The sequence below is a fragment of the Cupressus sempervirens genome, chromosome 3 (assembly GCF_028749045.1).
Source record: "Cupressus sempervirens isolate cs-2001-9-10 chromosome 3, ASM2874904v1, whole genome shotgun sequence".
NCBI lineage: Eukaryota > Viridiplantae > Streptophyta > Pinopsida > Cupressales > Cupressaceae > Cupressus > Cupressus sempervirens.
In genome coordinates this window covers 349,715,924-349,739,656 of record NC_143120.1, presented here as the reverse complement: position 1 = coordinate 349,739,656, position 23,733 = coordinate 349,715,924, and the positions used below count along the sequence as shown (strand labels likewise).

General features: G+C 31.6%; 1 non-coding gene across 1 annotated transcript; it reads right to left on the bottom strand.

Annotated features, from left to right (window-relative positions):
• Positions 1-16,554: 16,554 nt before the first annotated feature.
• LOC149566425 (U2 spliceosomal RNA) lies at positions 16,555-16,750 on the bottom strand. Its single transcript, XR_016363148.1, has one exon. It is a non-coding gene; the product is annotated as a U2 spliceosomal RNA (small nuclear RNA).
• Between the last annotated feature and the right edge of the window lie 6,983 nt (positions 16,751-23,733).

The window sequence follows — 23,733 nt, the reverse complement described above, 5'->3', positions numbered from 1 at the left end:
ACCTCCATTGCAAGCCACTTCCCGACATGACATATAGATAACCTACCCTAAGCTCAGTAAAATCAAAAGATCACAAAAGACCACATACCATACATCAGTTCTTAAACAAGCAATTGACAAGTAATGAAAAAAAACACTGATCATAATCACAGATTCCACCAATACGACCATCCTAATAGGACTCATCCCAAAATCAAGTATACATAAACCAATCCATGTCATAACATGACATCATCAAGAATAAATCATACAAACACCTCGGTCCTATACAAGCGACTGAAAAGCAATCAAAATATAATTGATTGAAGACTCAAAGGTTATATCAGATAGGTGACACCATTCACCTCAGTTTCACACAAGAACATTGGAAAGCAATAACAATCAATGGATCAAAAAATCTCATAGAGCATACCATACAAATTACCATGGTTGAGTATAAAAGAACGAGATCAAAACATCATCATGACATCACAAAATAGAATTCTCGAGCCTCTGGTAAACATCCTGACTGGCCAAAGCTAAGTCAAACTCGAAAACCCTGACACTAGTAAATCACGCATTACATAAAGTGCATACAAAAGTGAATTTCATAATTCATTAGGTTTTGAAAACTCTAAAGTTCAATATTTACTAAAGGTTTTTAGATTAAATCATAGACAATTCTATAATGGAAATCAATTTTCTCAAACAAGGGTTTCAACTTGGAGAAATTATGAAAACAGAAACACAACTGACACGAAGAAGACAGGAATTTGAAGAATGAGCAACTACTACACAAACTCACAAGATCCTACCTGGATCTGATGCTAAAACAATGAATACACAAACACACGAGAATCTTCATTTTCCTTTGAAAACTTTCTTTTCAGAAATTGGCTCCTCCAAACCTGTGTATCTAGAAATGAGCTCTAATTTCCTTAATAAAGAGTTTTTCCCCCAAATCAAGGCCTTGATCATGCAATCATGTGAAAATCCTTTGTCTTTAATTACTATATTTTAATCTTCATACACACACTTTATGCAATTTAATTAAAATAAACTTTATTAAATTAAAGCTTTCTCTCCTTTATTAAATCATGTGACATTTTTAATATAATATTTATTAATTTAACTAGTAATATTATTTAGAGTTTATTAAAAATGAAACTCCTAAATAAATTATTATTAAATTAAATAAATATAAATACACCTAAATTAGAAGATCTTTTAAATTTAATTCTTTCATGCACATTTAAAGAACTTTTTAATTAAAATATTCTTTTATATTTTCTTTTCCTTGACTTATTAATTAGTGTAAGCACTATTTAAAGCATAGTTTATTATTTAAATTAATAAGAATAACTAAAGCTCATTATCTAATGCAATTCTAAATTATTAATTATTAATTAAATAATCATAATAAAAGAATATTAAAATTTTAATCTTTTAATATTTTAATTCTATTTTTATCCAACTTCTTAAATTAGACTTTTAAAATAAATATTTTAAACTGAAGTACATATTTAATTAATTTCTAATTAATTAAATAACATCAGATTCTAATCTTTCTTTAACCAATTTTCTAAATTTAGACCTCTAATTTAGACTTCTAAATTTAAACTTTTTGTTTAAAGCATAAATTTAATTAGTTTTTACTTAATCAAATATTCACATATTTTAATATTTTCTTTTTAATCAAATAGTATTTACTACTCAACTAATAATATCATTTAGAGTTTATTATTAAAATAAAACTCTTAAATAATAATTATTAAATTAAATAAATATAAGTATGCTAATTTAATCTTTTAAATTTAATTATTTTATTTAATTAAATTTTCAATTAATTAAATATAATTAAATATTGAATTTTCTATATACAATTTTTATGCAATAACTTTATGCAATTTAAATTAAAATATCTTTATTAAAATAATTTTCTTTCTCACTTTAATTAATCATGAGATGTCTTTAATATCATATTTGTTAATTTAACTAATAATATTATTTAGAGTTTATTAATAAAACTCCTAAATAAATGATTATTAAATTAAATAATTATAAATATGCCAAAATTAGAACTATACTTTATCTTTGAATTTTATTATTTTATTTAATTAATTCACAAGACAATTTTAATAATATATTTATTAACTTAATTAATAACATTATTTAGAGTTTATTATTAAAATAAAACTCTTAAATAATTATCATTAAATTAAATAAATATAAATAAATAAAAAATAGAACTTTAATAAAATCTTTATATTTTATTCTTTTATTTAATTAATTTCTCAATTAATTAAATATAATTAAATATCAAAATTTTTTATAAAATTTTCATTAAATTATCTTTTAATTTGATTTAATTATAATAGAAAATCACCACATACCCTCAAAACCAAAAATGACAACTCAACTAAAGGCAAAGAACATAATCAAACTCTAGGGTCAAAATCACGAATTCACGTCACTTGACGAATTCAGATGGGTAAACTAACTTAGATACTTATCCTATTTTCTATGAAAATTGGCTTAGAGTTTATGATTTGGACTCAAGAGTTATCTCCCCACTTATACCATTGAAATATTGCGATACGGTACGCTCATCTTGGTAATTCAGGGAAGTCGATACCCAGTACCTACAATCTGCATAAAATCCATGCATGTACAAACACAATATTCTAAACTAAATAGGTAATGGCAGGAAGTGGTTCATCATGTAGATCCCAACTAGCAAGTGGCTACGACTGCCTTCCTCAACCACATTAGAAATGTCAAACATAAAGAAAACATACATGCACACCATACACATGTACCTGCAATTTGCATTAAATCCATGCTTGTACAAACACAATATTCTAAACTAAACAGGCAATGGCAGGAAGTGGTTCATCATGTAGATCCCAATTAGCAAGTGACTACGACTGCCTTCCTCAACCACATTAGAAACGTCAAACATAAAGAAAACATACACACACACCATACACATGCAAGTATGGGGTAAGTATCCCTAGAAACTACATAAAAATCATTCATTTAACGAACATCATTCAATAACTAAAATAACTGGCACTAAGTACCTCAACATATATATATCAACAAAATATGAAATACAACTAATCAATTCCGGTAATCCAACACCACTAATCATAAAACATAATAATAGAATAGGCCTAAAAGAATCCAGTCAAAACAAATCAGAAAAGTCAAGTAGGGGTAGGCATTACATGCAATATTGTACCATTTTCTCACCTTCCAACATTCTCATGTCATGAAATTTACCTCTTAGGCTTTCTAACTTGGCTCTCAAGACAATGTCATCTCCTCCATATACAGTCTTCAATTTGTCCCACATCTATTTTGCACTATCACAGTTCTTTATACGAACAAACTTGACATAGCTTAGTGTTGAAGCAATTTCCAACATTGCCTGATTGTGTTCTTTTTTTTCTTTCAGTTGTTGAGCAGTCAGAGGAATAATTGCTATCTTCACATATTCATTGTCCACAAAGTTTATTACAACATCACTGGTATTGGATATACGTAGCCTCATCAATGTTTTCCATGCAAGAAAGTTTTCCTTGTTCATCTTTGGTACCTCCCTTCTGTGAGTCATGATTTTTAGTTTTAAAAACCTTCAAACTTTTCTCTGTAAGCACTGATGCTCTGATACCAATTGTCAGAATGTTTAGAATAACTTGGGGGGGGGGGGCGGGGGGTGGGGGGTGAATAAGTTACTCAAGGTCCATAGGTACCATTTGAACAATCAAACATTAAACATTCAATGTTCTTCTTATCTTGTTGTAGCTCAATCTCTACTGAATATTGATAAACAAAATTTATTGGTAGTTCACTATCCTCAAATAACAGAATTAGCTGAATTTAATACATGCAAATGTAAAACACCACAAAACATTTCAATACAAGTTTGACACTGGGATTTTACGTGGAAACACAAATTGGGAAAAACCACTGGAGCAACATGTCACTACTTTTTCACTCTTTCAAAGTAAGCTCTATTAGGAGCCCCCCGTATTAAAGGTTACAATACACACTATTAAATGTGACCTGGTTAGAGGATTTAATCACCCCGTTAGGAGTGGCCTTGTCAAAGGACTTTGATCATTCCATTTAGAATGTCACCTTGCTAAAGGATTTAAATAGATTATTAAGTCCTTCAAATGATTGTTAGGTCAACCTTTGATTAAAAGGATTTCAATACAAACTATTTACAATTATTACAAAGAAAATAGTAGGGTTTTGATCTGTATGATTACAACTCACTTTTGTAGGTTCATATCACTGTTCAGTTCATGTGTTGATTCACTGATAAGTTCCCCCTTGTCAACTCCATCTCTTAACTATCTTGGAAACCCTTTAAGCAGTCAATCTTATCCTTCCAAAAAACTTAAGCCTTCTTCTCATATTTAATTATCAACTATCAACATCATCTGCATCAGCATTTCCTTTCTCTTTCTTCTCTCACTCACACACACACACACACACACACACACACACTTGTGTATTCATCCTCTATGCACCTCTGTTCCTCCTTTCTCTATGTGTATGTCTCTAAAGTTCAGCTCTATACCTCCTTAAATAGGTGGTTCTGGCTTTTTTGTTTTCCATAGTCACTGTAGATCTTAGGGTTTATGATCAAGTTCATCAGGTTCATTGTATCCATCCATTCTAGAAACTTCTCATCCATCGATTTGATCTTAGGTTTGATACCTAATCATCACCTTGAATTAAATAATCCAACTCATCAATCTTATCTTCAACATGGTTTCCATATCCCAAGAAATCATCTGAGCTAGATGGAAATTATGATTCCTTAAATACATTCAAAAATATTATTACTCGACATTCACTAAGTTTTGACACTAGGTCTTCTTCACTTAATCACTTAGTCACTGTAGAGCTCAACACCAACTATCACTCAGTCGATATCGATGTCTGGTCAACGCTAAATTGCTTGGCACATATTGTGGCTCGGTTGACACTAGCATCACTTGACATTCCTTAGTCTTTTACTTTATTGCTCAGTTAAACTTTACATAAATATGATATAAAAATCACTTTGGTTTATCAAAGTCTAACTAATCAAATGTCCATTGTAACTTCCTTTTCATAACTCAACCTTTTCTCTAGGCGCTTTTTTTATGACCAATTTCTTAAATCCTCTTCATTAATCAAAATAGATATGACATTTAGATCAAATAGTGACATGTCTCATTAGTAGATTTGACATCAATGACAAAACAAAAATTGTTTCAATTGTAGTTTCCAACTATATATATATATATATATATATATATATATATATATATATATATATATATATATATATATATATATATATATATATATATATATATATATATATATATATATATATATATATATATATATATGTATATGTTGATATCTTTACTATTGTTGTCTATTAGTGTCAAACACTTACTCATATACTACGCAGAGTTAGAAGGTCATCACTATGACCAAGCTACTCTATATAAGCTAATTCATGTAAATACTTGTGTATAAAACATGTAAATGCCAAATCTCTATAGAAGTCAAGCAAGTTTTTGGCCGCTGAGTATTTTCAATGTAAGTTGAGTCTAATGTTTATTGAGCAGTTCGAGCACATTGAAGCCGAGTTACATCGAAGGTATCAAGCATAGTAGAGACCAATTTTCAGTAGCATATACAATGAATATCGAGTATCAAAGATAGTTAGTGTCGAGTAACACAAAATTGACACTCAAGTCAAGAATGATACAAATTTTGTGATCAACTATTTCAGGTTGACATGTATAATATATTTAATACTTGTAGAGGTTGTTACATAGGTTATTACATATTTTATGATGTGGATCACATATCCCTATGTTCTGTGATGAAACAATACGATCTTGAAGAGGCAAAATAAGGAAGCATATAGAAAACTGTTTATAAAATCTTTAAATGGAGCCTATCTTAACCTATTTTGACATAGATAAATGATGAAGAGCATGGAAATGAGACTGAGTGAACAAGGTGTTTGTGTTATCATAGAGTAAGATTAATTGTGATAGTGTGAGCATTGTAGAGGAGGAAAATAGATCAATTATTGCAAACTAAGAGAAGCAACCTAATCAAATAGTGAAGGACAGTAAAGTTTTATCAAATAAAAGATCATATCAGAATGAAAGGAGATCTAATATAAGCTTATCGGAGCAGACTGAGGATCAGGTATTGAATTAATTTTAACAAATTGAGAGAGGTTAAATCTCTTAACATAGTCCTTACTTTATTGTAAGTGATAAATCCTCTAACCAATTAGGATTTAACAATCTTAAAGCTTTTAACAAGGTATACCCCTCACAAGATAGATCATTGGCTATGATAAAACATTGTAACCCTAATAGGTTAATTTTATTACTGCAGTAGTGATGATTTGTGGGTGTCATCCCCAGCCTAGTTTTACCTTCACCTTGGAGGTTTCTGGGTAACAAAATCTTTGTGTTATGTCTTTACATTTCATGCATGTGATTGATAAACTAGATCTATAAGCTATTAGAGTTTGATTTTTCAAGTTATGCATGCATAAGGCATTGAACATGAAATGGTAAATCTGGTGAATGCACTATGAATTGTTAAAAGGGTTTAAGTGTTACAGATCTTGATTCTCCCCCCTTCTCAATATCTTGGTTTCCAATTAAGACTTCCAAATATATATATACATATATACATATATACATACATATATATGTATATATACATATACACACACACACACACATATATATATATATATATGTATATAGGTATATATATGTATATATGTATATAGGTATATAGGTATATATATGTATATATACATATATATATATGTATATATATATATATGTATATAGGTATATATATGTATATATGTATATAGGTATATATATGTATATATGTATATAGGTATATATATGTATATATACATATATATATGTATATATACATATATATATGTATATATACATATACATACATACATACATACATACATACATACATACATACATACATACATACATACATACATATATATATATATATATATATATATATATATATATATATATATATATATATATATTTCTTGACATTTTGATATATGTGTATTGATTTGAAGAAGAAGAATATCATAATTTAAATTAAGTGTTGAATTTGATAATATTTTAGTTTGAAGATATAATATCATTAGTTACTTGAACAAGTCAGTATTTATTTGAGAGAAAAAATCAAGTAGAGATGTATTTTTCATGAGTAAGTTTATTTTCCTCTTTAATTAGGTGTGATGACATTGTTTTGAAACCTTTTTAAAATGAATACATCAGATTTGTTAATTAAATAAAATTAATCAATAAACTATTTGGTGTATGCATCTCTTAATTCAATAAAAAGTTATGTTCATTTTTTAGGCTTGTAAAATAAATATGTTCCAAACTTGTAAGGAGAGGTTAAGAAGAGACAATGTATTTTATGAAGTTATTTAGCAAATTTGTTTTGAGTGTTTTTTTTGGTAAAGTCATTGATAAAAGATTTTATTCAAATCCAAACATCATGGATCATTACACTTGTGAATGTGACTGACACATAACTCGACCTTTAACACACTAATTTTAAATGGATTAAAGCATTTCTTGTTTGCAATGTTTTTGTTAATGCAAAGGGATAGTATCATCTATTAGTTTTTTTGTTTAGCTCAAAATGTGGAGTGGAGTTTCTTTAAACTACAACTTGAATTGGATATATTATATTTTATTGGACTTCGAGAGAAAGTTTGATGTTAGGATGAATAGAAGATTCAACATTTGTAGGTTATCCCCAAGTTGGGGTTTCTTAGGTATATTTGTGTTATTGCTTATGTGTGATTAGCTTATGCTATATTTACTCTTGTTGTTTTTTGTTAATCAACCTAGAGTATTGATTGTTATAAATCAGATAAAAAAAATTGTGTGAATTTATTGTGCAATTAATCTATAGCTAAGTTATGAGAAATTACCATGGTATCAAAGCTATATGAAATTAACATGATATCATAATAAGAATTTTGATGTGGATTTCATAAGGAAAAAAATTAAAATTTTGTCTCTAGCTTCTTGTGTATCTATGGAAATCAGTGTTTGAGTTAAAAAGGTTTATAGGGTGGCTATGGTGGTCATTCTATGTGGCATAGGGATAACATGGTACAAATATGAGGAGAAAGGAAGACATTTTCAAGAGACATTGAGAAAGAGATTTCCTAGAGGAAGAGAGGCCCTTAATATATCAAGGGGAAGAGATTTCCTAAATACATTGAAAGGAAGAGATTTATTGGATATATCAAGAGAAAAATATTTTTTGGATTTATTTAAAATTGAAGAGATCTCTTGGATATATTGAAAGGAATAATTTTTTTGAGGAAGAGATTTCTTGGATATATCAAGAGGAAGATATTTCCTAGATATATTGCGAGGAAGATATTTCATGGATACATTTAGAGAAAGAGATTCCCAAGAGTACACTGTGAGGAAGAGATTTCGAAGAGTAACTATGGAAGAAGAGGAAGAATATTTCAGCAAGGGAAGCAAAGGTAATATTCCTGCATAGAGAAATTTCTATACTTTCTGTTGTGAGTTTTTAATTTTTTCTGAAGACAATTTTCAGCACAAGCTTTTGTATGCACACTCAATGAGAGTTATTTTATTAGTAAAGAGAGGATTGTGAGGTTGAAGTTATTTTTGTGTAACTATTGTGACAATCTTACAGACTGATATTGCTCTTGAAACTCAATAGAAGGTTTAATTGCATTTTTTTTTAATAAAAAATATTGGAGATTTGGATAGTGCAAATATAATGCATTCCTATAGATGAAAAAATAGTAGATATCTTGACAAGGCTTTGGTGAAGGATAAGTTTGTATTCTTCAAAGATAAGTTGGGTGTTGTGAAGGATGCATTCCTCACTAAGAGGAAGTGTTGGTTTTTTTTTTTTTTAAGCTCAGAAGGTGGAGTGGAGTTTCTTTAAAGAAACTTGAATTAGATATATTGGATTCTATTAGAGTTTAAGATAGATTTTTTTGTTAGGATGAATATAAGATTTAATATTTGTAGGGTTTTCCCCAAGCTAGGCTTTCCTAGGTATATGTATGTTATTATCTATGTGTGATAGCTTCTTCTATTTTTATTTATGCTATTAGCTTTTGTTAATTAACCCAAAGTTTTTAAAATGAAAGAGGGATTAAAATTTATTCAAACTAGAACAAATACAGAGAAAAGACATCAAAAAACCCTATCAAGATCCACCAAGTGACCAAAATGATGTGAGAAATCTAGAAGCAATGTCCCCTTGTCAATAATAGTCCAATTTTGCATGTGATCACTAGCCCATTTAGCTCGACAGTCTGCAACCCTATTCCACTACCTCAGGATGTGAGTGAAAGTAACAATATCTAAAGAAGAAACAAGTCAACAACTTGATTGACAACTAAAGCTAATTGAGCTAACAAGTAGTCTTAGAGTTTTGTTGGGTCAACATATGTACCACCACTTCTGAGTTCGTCTCACAAATTATCTTTTCCATTGAAGAGCATAGACACTCTCCACAACATAGAAAATAACAGTAGCCTCCATCAAATTGTTAGTACGATGACCTTTATAAATAAAAACTAAATTGTTCAATCAAGTAGAGTTTATTTGTATGAATTTGTTACAATATATAGTCCACCAATATAACTAAGAGGGGGAGAGTGAATCAGTTATACAACTATTATCACAATTATCAACCTTATTAAATATTAACCATATGAGCAATATAATAAGAAACCACAACAAGATACTCATGCACAGTAACACTAGATATGTTAACTAGGGAAACCCTTGATCAAAGAGAAATCCCCAGTGGGGATGGTACCCACAAGATGATGTACTAATATAAACATTCCTTGGTAGAGGATGGACCCTATTAGGAGTCTATGAAAATATTCAATACATATTAATCCCTGTTAGGAGAATTTGAATCCCTATTAGGAGATTCCAACCCTGTTAGGAATTGTAGAAGGTAGATGGACCCACTGTCCAAACAACTTTAGGGTCAAGACCAATGAACCCACTGTCCAAATGATCTATGTATTATTCCTTGCAGAATAATAGAATTAAACTATACTACTCCTTTCTCTTTTTTTGTCATGTCAACTAGACTCCCACGCCTTCTACTCTTGATACCATATCTCAAACTTCGCATCCAATAATCCCTTGGATCGCTTACTTTCATTTACCAAATACTATTCTCTTGTTCACACTTCATTGATCACTTCACATTACACACACTTTACAATTAAGGAAAATACTTTTCTTTATACCAAGTCCTCAAAATAATTACTTGAGTTGGCCTTGAGGCTTTCCCAATTAATTATAATTGGACCACAATAAGATAATTAATTATGTCACAATTACAATAGCACTGTCAACTCATAGTCTACACAAATTCTCACACGTGTGACTTCAAGACTTGTGCACTCGCTGACATCATCACCAAACTATTCTCTATCAATGTATGACTTTGCATATCCATATAATGTAATCATCAGAAATTATTTCTTAGGTACTCTATTTTTGTATTACTCTTTATAAATCACCTATAACTTATGTATCTCTTTGATGTGAGTTACACGAACTTAACCTCATCATCAGGACACAATGTGGAACATGTCCTTAACTTTGTGTCACTTGATCATTAAAACATTGTTTGTACGATCACGATCTATATTTTCTATTCTACCAATCTTCACAAAATTACCGTTATGTTGACATCAATGACAAACATAGTCATGAATGCAACATGTCAATACTGCCACATGCTCTCCAATGCTTAGGATGCTCCCCCATCAACATCCATGATAATAAAATTTACGGTGCAATTAATCTATAGTTGGTTAATGAGAATTAGCATCAACATCTTGGTTTTTCATTCTTACGTGTAATAATATCTATTTACAACATGAAATATAATATTCAATGATTATAATAGTGCACCAATGAAAGTTTAACCAACCTATCAATCAATTAATATGTAATTTAACTTATTTTACCCATCCAATTTAATCAATTGGACATATCTATATCTAATATCTATCTACCCTTATCTACCATCCATGTTTAACATACTTTCTCTTCTTCCTAACTATTTTTCTCTTTATAATTCTACTTTATCTTTCATCTAATATTTTTCTTCTTATTTCAAGAGTTCATTATGTCTTTAAAGTGGTTTTTTTCTAATTTTATCTATAATGATACTCAAAGTCCAAACATAATGGATCATTATGCTTGCGACTGTGATTGTTGCATATCTCAAGGTCCTTAATTCCCAAGTTTTTTAGGATAAAAATATTCCTTTTCTACAATGTTTATTAATGCAAATGAATAGTATCATCATCTTGAGTTTCTATTCTTAGGTGTAATGGTATTTATTTAAAATATAATTATGTTCAATGACTATAATAGTGCATTAAAGAAAGCTTGATCAATCTATCAATCAATCAATATGCAAATTATCTTCTTCTATCCATCCAACTAAATCAATTGAATGTATCTATATCTAGTGTCAATCAACCCTTATTTACTATCCACTAAAATTATTTTGTCCTTACTACTATTTTTCTTTTTCATTCTACTTCATCTTCATCTAATATTCTTCTTATTTCAAGATATCATTCATGTCTTTAAAGTGATTTTTTTCTAATCATTTGAAACTACACTTATACTCACTATATTTAAAGATGGAAAAAATGTAGACATTAGGAATCTTTTTTTTTTTTGCCTATCAGTAACTATTTGTCTAAACTGATGAATAACATCAGTCATATAAACTAATGAATAACATCATTCTTCTACCATCATATAACTATTCTTAATTACTGAATTAGTCTAACCTAGCTAATTGTTCTTTCATGTTTTTTATCTCTTAATCTCAAATCCTTACAAATAAATAAAGTTTAATTTAATTTAATTCCCTTGAATATAGGTGAGATTTTGTTTATTTATTTCCAACCCCACTTAAATCTTAACTTGCCAATTTACTAGCTCATGTTTTTAAATTACTCTCACCGCTTAATTAATCCACTCTTTTATGCTTAACTCTCAATTGTAAATTCTCTCACTACTTACTCTTTCATTTATTTCCACTCAACTCGACTTGCTAATTTTGTGACCTACTTTTGAAATGCTAGTTCTTATTGAAAATAAATAGTTGAATCCTCTCCTCCACTTCCAGATAACAATTGTGAGTGTCATTCAATCTCATCCATTTACTTCTTGTACCAGTCCTAGCTATGTATCCAACCTTGATGTTTTTAAAAATTGAATCAAATGCTCATTTTCTCCTAACTACTATCTTCATGCTCTTGATATGCAATTGTGCACTAAAAAAAGTATAAGAGCCACTTTAAGAATAAGGAGGACAATAGAGATTGTTTAGATGGAGTGCAATACCTTTGGTTTGAATTTGTTCTCCACTTTTATGCTTGATTCTATAGATTAGAATATTTTCATGATATTAGAGTTTTATGTTGTTGTTGTAGTGTTTTATGAAATCTTTTCTAATTGACAGTTTATAATTTATGGAGCAACATGTCTAGTTATCCACATTATCATATAACAATTGCAATATTGCTAAAAATGGGGAACACCTATAAGAACCTCTATCAATAAATGAGTAAACAAATAAAATTCATTGTAAATATTTCAGATTTTCTAAAAGAATAATTCTTATGGTGAATCTTACATTTTGTACTAAAGAAAATAAAAAAATTAATTGGTATTTTTTAATAGTGCTTAAATCTTGTAAAAAATTGACAGATTTATACAAATAAATAATTGAGCACCATGGTCTATTAGTGTTGGAGATCACTTGCAATAAGGCACTCATCATAAAATATAAAATGGATTAAGCATAACTTTTAAAGAAATTAAAAGTATCAAAGTATAATAATATTCAATTCAAATATAAATTTTACAATACCCCAATTTTAAAATTATTGGATCTTTAAATAAATAAAATAGATTTTATGGTACTTTAGTCAAGCTTTCATTATCTGCATAAATGATAAAGAGAAGCCGCCACAAGAGACATCAACTTTCGAGGAAAAGTTTAATCTTGTATTAAACAATTCAACAATATGTCAGGATGGGGATATCTGGACTCTTGGGCTTCCTGGTTTGAATGCTTTTCAAATTCATGAGATATCATAGCAATCAAAGAGCTATTTAAAAGGCCGGGAAGGTTTTACTAAAAAATAACACCTGAGCAACAATAACTGCGAAACCTCTTACCTGCAGGTGGGTGGGCAATTTACAAGAAACAAAATCACAAAATAGTACAACAGAAATGTTTAGAAAATCCAAATATGTAATAGGGCGGTGTAGCATTTGCAATGAAGAGAATGAAGATGATGGTGTGATAAAGTGCCACTATGAGAAACGTCCCTTCAGATTCTACCATACAAGATGCATGAACCCTATGTTGCACGCTGCTCCTCCTGCTGAAACAAAATGGGTCTGCCCATCTTGTCTCTGCAGAGAATGCTTCAAACTCAAGGATCATGAGCTTCTTGTTCTTTGCAATGGTTGTATTGATTCTTATCACATTTATTGTATGAAGCCACCTCTTTCACAACTTCCAAGAAATGAATGGTTTTGTCCATCTTGTGAAGAAAAGCGAAAGAACCAGAGTCCGAGGAACAAAAAGAGGGTACCCACAGCTCCAAAGAAACCAAAAAGAAAATGAAAAAATAATACAGTTATTGGAACTTCAGTAAAGATGCAAAGATGTATAGCGATTTGAACGAAGAGTTTTACTAATATACTATTTTCATTTCCTTGATTAAGTGTTTCCAGTTACTTCGAAAATTTGAGAGAAAAACTCTTAATTTTTTACTCTTGCAATTTTTGCTCTTTAATTGTGGGATGGTGCAATCCAGTTCTATTAAAAAAAATGTCTATTTCTTAGGCCTGGAAAAGAATTCTATCAAAAGTGAAAGTATATATTACAATTCTGCTTTCTCACTGTATTATTTTTATTTTGATGTTAGCATTTGTCTGTTATTAATGTTTAAAACCTCTTCAGCTAAGGACTTAGCCATGTCACCAACATATGAGACGGAATTAGCAATTGCGGAGGCATTAAAATATCAGACAGAAGTCAAACATGAGAGATTTTCCACATTCCTTTTAGGGTTTGAATTGGGGGTTTGTGGGGTGCGCCAGGCTACTGCTGTAGCGCAATACAGAAGCGACGCTCGAAGGCCCTGGCAGCAAGCTACCATTGTGGGTCTTTTCCCTTATTCATGCAGAGTGAAACTCGAACAGCTAAAAGGAGCAGAGCAATAAATGATATTCATTACAGTGAACAAGAACGGAGGGTGGAGGAAGAATCTCATTACACGTACTTTAACAATAGTGGTTAATGGAGTAGAGTCTCAAAAGTGGAATAGTTTTAATTCTAACAAAGAGATGGTAATGAGTCCCATGGAAAATTGAAGGTGGATTTTAAACATTCTATAAGTACAACATTTAAGTGACACTAGAATATCCTCTAATCCAAGTTAATGAGAAAGGACGAGAGTGATCTCAAAATCGATAAGGTCATGATAAACAATGATAAACAATAATGAATGGATTCGATCCACTTTGTTTCCTAAGATACTAGATTGATCAAAGGAAAAAAGTCTACAAGTTGTTTTGATAACTAGGTGGAATGTATGAGAGAGACTCAAGGGGACTAGTCACCTTGGTCACTAGGTTCCACTTATCAAATTCTACCATTCCCAAGTCATTTGTGACTTGATTATTCAACATCCACTTTCCCAGTGATACCTTTTCCTTCTTTAAGGTGTTTCACATTCTTCTTGCATTCAATCACACGAGTGATTAAACAATGATATTGGTTTCTACATAAATAAGATTTTGTATAGTGTAACTACATTGTTATATAAATGAACATTTTGCTATTAGTCATCAATTTACATCCACGTGATAAACAAGAGGTTTTTTTATCATATTTAAGTTATGTTTACTTAAAGAAATTGAGAGTTTGAGTTAGAGATATCGTACATTTCGAAACCAGAATTCACCTAGGGCAAAGTCTACAAAAACCACAGTCAATCCACATTTACCACCTAGGGCACAAAAGCTATACCATTGTACCATTATAAACAAAACTATTTAGGGAAACAAAACCACTGTAATCAAAACCATAATTAGATTAGGTCTTTCCGCTTAGGGCGCATTTACAAAACCGTTATTGGAAATAGTAATTTTCATGTAGGGCATCCATTAATAAAGGCCTGAGCATAAAAGTATCAAATGAAAGGGGTGTGGCAGATTAGATGCATATAAGGAGATCTCATTCAATGGATAGGATGGGGGAATCAAGCATTAGATGATGGCATTATTATGGGAGTTAATAAGAGGACATCAACCTCTTAGTGAGAATCTAGTAAACATACAACAATATCTCGATGACACTATGGTAAAAGGATATAAATAGATTGGCATAAAATTTGAGCTTTTGGTGTAAGAAGGATGAATGAAGATCATAATGGGCATGTCAATCATTTTTTCAATAGGTCACATACACAATGTTCCTATACACACCCATTGATCAACATATAGAACACAAGCCCACTTTCTTAGAGATGTAAGATAAGTTGAGGATGCTAGATTTGAAGAAAAATCATGGATGAAAAAGACACACACACACACACACAAAGTCAATCAAATTTGGAGCTCTCTATGCTTTGAAGGAATCACGCAAGAATGGTGACATCATATAATGGTTACACTTTGGCATGATAAGTCACTTCATATGTTGACTTCATTGAGACGATCATTAATTGCTTTGATGTGAAGGATCGGGAATTTAACTTCTAGAAGTTATTCAAATTGAAAAAATAGTCTAGTAGACAACTACATCACAAAGTGTCGGAGGCTCTTAATTTTTTTAGTTGATATTTTGGAGAAGAATAGTTGATTCTATTTATTATAGGTAGTTTGATGGAACTCCTGAAGGCTTGAATCAAAGGCTTAAATCCCAACACACTCATTGATATGATCAAAAGGAATATGACATGCATGCTTCATTATCTTCTTCTCAGACTTACACTCACACCAAGTCGTCTCTTGGGCATATGGACAAGCACAAAAATTTATTCAAGAAGAATAATTCCACGTGTTAGGAGTTTAAGAGAAGGAAACTTTTTCTCACATGCAAGGATCCTTCAGAACTAGGTCACCAATGTCACGGAAAATGGAAGATCCATTACATCAAGGCAGTGCCTGATAATGGAAAAGAAGGTGAGGAATCTTAGGAGTGAGAAGAGGTGACTAATCATGGAGAGAGGATTGCCACACTTTTGAGGAGAGGGCATTCTATTGTACTACCCTTGGAGACTCCTCAGTGGAGTGTATTTTGGGTACGTATCACATGAGTGAAAGTAGATCGAAAAGAGAGTCGTACATCAAAAGAATCAATTTCTTTTGTCTAATTTAGTGTTTGTATTGTGTGGGGCACGCCAGGCTACTGCAGTAGTGCAATACAGAAGCGACGCTCGAAGGCCCTGGCAGCAAGCTACCATTGTGGGTCTTCCCCCTCAAGAAATTAATTTAATATCGTGTGGCTCATTGAGCCACGTATCAGATATTAAACTGATAAGAACAGATACTACACTTGATCTTAGCCAAAAGGCCGAGAAAGGTATGCTTTGAAATCATTCTCCCTCCCTCATTTGTACTCGCTTTTCCTCCTCACGCGTCCCCGGCTGCATGTGGGATTAATATCTCACCCAACCTCAGATTTTGAGTGAGCGCGATATTGAAGTGGCCCATCAGAAGCGTACATTTGGAAGAGGATACTCCAATGTGATGTTCTAACGATACCCAAATATAAAGTCCTCCTATAACTTCCAAGTATAAATGAAGTGTAATATGAATGGGACGAAATTTATAATTTTCACAAATTTATTTTATAATTGTGATATATCACATCATACAAATTATGGATGTATTGAAGTATCTATAATTTTTCTACTGTAATTTTTAAATTACGTTATGAAATTAATTAATTATTATTAATGTATATAAGTATAATAAATTTAGATTCGTCTGATGTACGATCTTATTTTTTATGTAGTAAATATATGAGTGTATTATAAGAAGAAGGTGAAAATAATCCTGTGATATAGTCATACAATCTAAAGGGTTTTTTTCTTTTATTAGTGGAAAAAGTGTGACACTTTAGGAGAGAAGAGATCTAACATAAAATCGAAGTGGTGTTTGGTCTACTTCTTTTGAAAGTTGTTAGAGACTATTAAGGGGACTAAACAATAGGAAGTGGTTAATCTTCCTTGAAGGGCTATCAACAAGGAGGCTTGGTATTAGAGTTGGAGTCTATTTTCTCCATAATAAATATCTATAAAACTCTATTTTATTTGTTATAATATTAATAATAGTGTACTACCCTCACCTTGCCAATTCTTAACAAATACACATACATATAAGAATACATATACATTACATGCATGTATGCATACATTAACCAACATGAAGTTTTAATTTAAAATCAAGTTGCCAACTATATCCTCAATCAAATCATTACCACTCTCGAACAACTCAAATTTCACCAAATACAGATTCCAAACAATTGTCAATCCTCCTTAGGCCCCATTTGATTTCATTGATTCTTTTCTCTGATCCTTGTAACTTTCACTTAAGGATTTCATTCTTCCTAGTTTGAGTTTTAATTTCTTGTAGAAAGATAAATTTTTCCTTGGTTAAGCGAATCTCGCACTTGAACAAATAGATGCAACAAGCTCTATTTTTTCCATTTATTCTCATGAGATATGAGTTCGTGTGAACCACTGCTCATGAGACATGGGTCAACGAGCTTGACTCAAAATACACACATAGAATATCACAATTTGACTTGTTGTGGAAAATATCTCCTATATATTAAATAATTCTTATTAGGGCATCATGGATCTTCCCTTCTTCAATTAGATATGTGACTTTCAATTGATCCTTTTCTTCCCCATCTTTGTTTCTCAATTCTATTAGAGATACATTTTCCTACTTTTTTCATTGCATTATTTCCAAAGTTAAGTTTTACCTTATTGTATGTGATACTATGAATGTCCAACTTCTCTTTCTTTATAGGCTCTAGCCTATTGTTTGTGAACAAATAATAGGTATCATACTTTTTATTGTTAGAGTTTTAGATGACTTTGCACCAACACCATGACAAAATAAAATACCATGGTAGATTTCACAAGAGAATAGAAAGACAATTGCAACAAGATGCTAAAAATGATATTATTACTAGAATAAACATACACTCCATAACAATACCATAACAATTGGATTGAACTAATCCAATTGGAATGATTCACAACATAGATGTGTTTGTTTTTATAGGTAACACAATGTGAGAGAGCAATAATGAGTAGATGAGTTATCTCCAATTGAGTGGAATCACATGTCCACTAAAGGTGGATCATCCTTGATTATGTGATGAAGTTTGTGCAACGTGTAGAGGGTCATAATGTGGTATGTGCACTAAAGATGAGACTCACACACAAAGTGGAATGTGATAACAAATATCACAACTTAATGTGGAATTTATCCTACGCCATGCTAAAATATAGACTTGCAAACTCCTAGGTGTCTTGTATGCAAACTAATATGCAATGCATTATCCTAAGTAAGCTTAATTACAATGTAATTAGAATGTTCAACTACACCAACACCTCCCCTTCAGTACAACTTAGGGGATTGCACTCAAACTCATAATTTAGGATAGCTCTTGACTATTGCACCATGTCAGGTACTCACATACAATATGCAATGAAATGCAAGAAATATCTCATAAAGTGGAGGAATGGAGAAAATATCACGAGAAAAAGCTCCCCTCCAAGAGAGAGATAAAAACAAACAAGATGCATTTATAGAAGACTTAAGTTCCCCCCAATGACCACATACATAATGTATAATAAAATTAGTTATCCCTCCTTATGAAGGATATAAAGAGACTACTAGGGCCCCTCCTAATGGATAATGTTGTGCAAAAATTATGAGTGTTTTAAGACAAAAATGTTGTCAATAAGAATTGCACCTAGAGTGAGATGCATAGTCTACCTATCATGTTAGAACATGGAAACACTCTTAGGTTGTAGGTATCTTATGGGATTTAATAAGAGGACAACAACCACTTTGTGTGAATATGGTAGATGGACAACAATAATTTGATGAGACTTTGGTAAAAACATATAAATAGATTTGCGAGATATTTGAGCTTTTGGTAGAAGAAGGGCAAATGAAGATCCTATCGGGAATGTCAATAATTTTTTCCATAGCAGGTCACATATACAACATTGCTACACACCCATGGATGCCTACATTTCCTCAAAGATTGATCAACATATAAAATGAGAGCCCACTTTCTTACAGAGGCAAGACAGGTTGAAGATGCCATATTTGAAGAAAAACTTCCTTTCAAGGAATATGTGGAATTTAATATTTGAGATATTGTAATTTAGCAATACTCATGTCAATGACAATAATGTCATTAAATGAAGAATTGTTAAGTTCAACCTATCTACTTTTGATGGTTTTGGGAAGACATTAGCAAAATCATGGGTGAAAATAATGGACAAGTACACACATATACACATATATAGACAAAGACACACGTGCACACACACACACACACACACACACACACACACACACACACACACACACACACACACACACACACACGTGTGTGTGTGTGTGTGTGTGTACATATACATATGTGTGTAATGGACACCCCTAGATGTCCCAAAAAACTAAACCAATTTGCTAAAAGGAATTTTGTCAAACAGTTTGCATTCAACCTCTTATTTCTCCGTTTAATGTTTTAAACCCCTTATAACTTCGAAAATCAAACGTTTATTTGTTTGTTGTGTTTTGTGCATAGAATTGGTATCATACAACATAAACAAGAAATAAACTACAATAATATGCAAAGTGGAAATGAATTGTTGTTAATAAAATGTTATTTTCAGAATTCATAAAACCAAATACATGGCAGATTTATCAACTCACTAATTACTTCAGCAGTATTGACATAATACTCCAGCCCATGCTTTCGAGCTTGCTGCTACAGTGCTTTGTCCTTCAATCAATCCACTACCTTCATAATATCATTCCCTCAAAGCGGCATAAGCATCAAAAAAGTAGTGAAGAAGATATGAGCAAAATACCAAATCTGCCTGTAGTTGGAAATGCAACTAAATTGCCTGATAATGAAGCTAATAACAAAGAATTCCAAAGGCCAAACCCCAAGGGAATGATGTCTAGAATGTTACAAGAGAGGATAGACGTCCTCCAATGCCAAGAACGGAGCTGCAACTCACACACCAATTTCTTCTCATATTCAACCTGCCTAATGAAGCCACAAATGCTTCCTTTTATTCTATTTCCAAGGGTCCACTCAACTCATATGGGCAATGTGGGATAAAAGATGTGTATTATATAAAACATATATTAAAATACCCCTCATGTCTCCCCTGGGTACACATCCCCATAAAATAAATATTAAAGTAACACTTTAATATTTTACAATTAAAGTAGACGTTACTTTAATAAAACTTCAGGCATTAAAATGTATTAGCAATCAGACTCCGAATAATGCGAGTGATAGCTCATCGGAAAGCTCTCATCGAGGAGTATCAAATCCAATCACCAAAATTGACCTGTACTGTGTCCTGCCGACTTACTAAAAATAGTAAGTATGCCTAAAACTGAGTAAATCAACTTCATTTTGGCCCAAAATGGAAATGACTAGGCCAAAACACTCCAGGATCCCATTAAACCCTTCGTTAGCCCTCGAGACCATGTAGAACAAGGTAACGCACACACACTTGGTCAACTGCTGAAATGGGGACATTACAATATGTGTGTGTGTGTGTGTGTGTGTGTGTGTGTGTGTGTGCGCATGTATATATGTGTATATATGTATGTATATATATGTATATGTATGTGTGTGTGTGTATACATATACATACATGTTGAAGTTGATGAAAGATCAACCCCACAACTCCCAAAAATCAATTGCATGCAAACACCTATCACAGAAAGAATTTGCAATTATATTGAATCAATCAATTACAAAGAGATCAATTCTTGTACAAGGAGATCAAAACCCTAAAAGGTAACTAACCTAGGTAGCATGATAATAATTAATGAAAGAATTAATTATTATATACCCAAAGTTTAGCTTAAGTAAACTAGAGCTAATTAGTAACTTAATAAGTAAATCAATATGAGTTAATTAATAAGAAAAAACTTTATTACTCTAATAACTCCCCCCCTTAAGATAAATTGGGGAGTAGCTAAAAAACCTAGAAACTACTACAAAAATTAAATTTGGGTCCTAGTAACAAAGCTTGATGAGGTACCCGAGAACAACCAAATCTCTGAAAAGAGGAGAAATATAGAAAACCACATGGGAAAAACCTTACTCCAAAAACAGATGGAAATACTACTAAAAAGAAACTACTGAAGGACTAGAGAAGCCTCCAAACTAGGGAATGTCCCAGAAGATAGGAACAAAAGATGATCATGAAGAACACCAATGAAGCATGTAGAAGCTGCAAAGCTTTGTCAAAAGTAATTGCCAATCTGAAACACCTCTATTGAAATAGAGCCTGACTAGGTAGAGAAGACTATAATCTATATCGAATCAGGAGGCACACAAAGGAAAACAACTAAACTTGAAGATACAAATGACATAAAACACTAAAGCCTAAAGAGTTGATCAATTGAACATGGAAGACTGCAACCAAAGTAGGAAAGAAATGAAGAGTGACTATATAGTAAATGATTCATCTCACCAAAATGCATAGGTACCTAGCCACGCCATCTGCCCAGTACATAGTAATAAATATTGAATACATAGCTCACTCCATCAAACCAAGTAAGCATAAGATTCAACTTAAGAACTCCTCCCCTAATGCAAAAAAGGGTGAGGTGACAAGTAATTAGAAAAGTGGGTAAAAAGAACTACATATCAAGGAACCATGATCAAGATGCACAAAAGAGTACATATGTGTGTACTGAGGTGATCAATCTTAGACACCTCATGTGGCTAATGTCATAGAAGGGAAACTCACTGAACAAAGGAAGATGGCAAACAAAGGCAAAACATCAACCCCCCATGACACTTTCATTAGATTAGTGCATGTACAATAAGGCACAAGTTATAATGAATCCCAAGAATACAGTAATCTATATGAGTTTTCTTAGATGACACTGCTCAAATCAGAAGAAAAAATAAGGCAAAACAACTAAAACGAAAATATGAATGAAATATGACACTTTATCTCAGTGTATTTGCAAGAATGCATATAAATGATGTCTAAATAGACCAGAAGAGACATAAAGCTAATATACTAGATTATACAACCCATGATGAATCATCTGAAGCAACAAAATTGATCCTCAAACCTGAAACAACCAAGATATCCACTAGAATGTAAAAATGCAAAAGACTGAATAAAATGTGCTTGGAGCAAAATCTGGAAAAACAACTAGCATCACTAGAAAGAGCTCTGGAAGACCTTTTCAATGATATAAAGAATTCTTGAATCAGGTCTCAAATGCTCAAGATATGTCTCTTAGAGTGCAAAATAGAACTGCTAACTTTGAAAACAAAAAAAACCATAAAAAAGTACCAAAACCAAAAATAACCTGCACCACTAAAATGAGCTCAGAACCAACTTTTCGATGATATCTTGAATTTGCAAACATTAGAGTCCAAATGTGCAAGTTACGATAAAAAAAAATATGTAGGTGACAATATTGGGATCCATGTCAAATTACCTCAGGAAGTGTGTATGTCAGTACATGAATCACCTTGGGAAATGTGTTGGTTTTGTACCAAAACTATCTCGATAAGCGTGTAGGTTTCGCACCAAAAGATGCCTTGATTTTTGTGGAAATATGTCTCAATTTCCATGCCAATATGCATGGAATGTCTTGATTTATATGCCAAAAAATATTGATTTGTGCACCTAAAACCTTGATGTTCATGTCAAGAAACCTTAATTTCTGCACCAAAAATCTTAAAATCATCATCTTGGGAAATGTACCCAATCTAGGAACATTATTTTTTGCCTCAAACTCCATCTATGTCCAAATTGGACAATTTTTATATGATAATAGGGGTTTTTGGGTACTCTGAGCTCAATGACAAGGTCTATTTGGGCTCAAAGTGCACCGAAAAAGGTGACCATGAGATTCAATACAAGAAAACTCTAAAAACTAAAACCCTCTGAAAAAAAAGGCACAGATCTAAAAGCCAAGCTAAACTTCTGATAAATAGAATAGGGGCATGAAGATCTTGAGCTCTAATGCCATGTTGAAGTTGATGAAAGATCAACCCCACATCTCCCAAGAATCAATTGTAGAAAGAGAGAAGCAAAAGCTATGAAGGCTGCAATTCCCAGATTCACAGATGAGACATTCTTGATGCGCAAAAAGGAAATTGCAATTATATTGAATCGATCAGTTACAAAGAGATCAATCCTTATAAAAGGAGATCAAAACCCTAACGTGTAACTAACCTAGGTTGCATGATAATAATTAATAAAAGAGTTAATTATTAAATGCCCAAAGTTTAGCTTAAGTAAACTAGAGATAATAA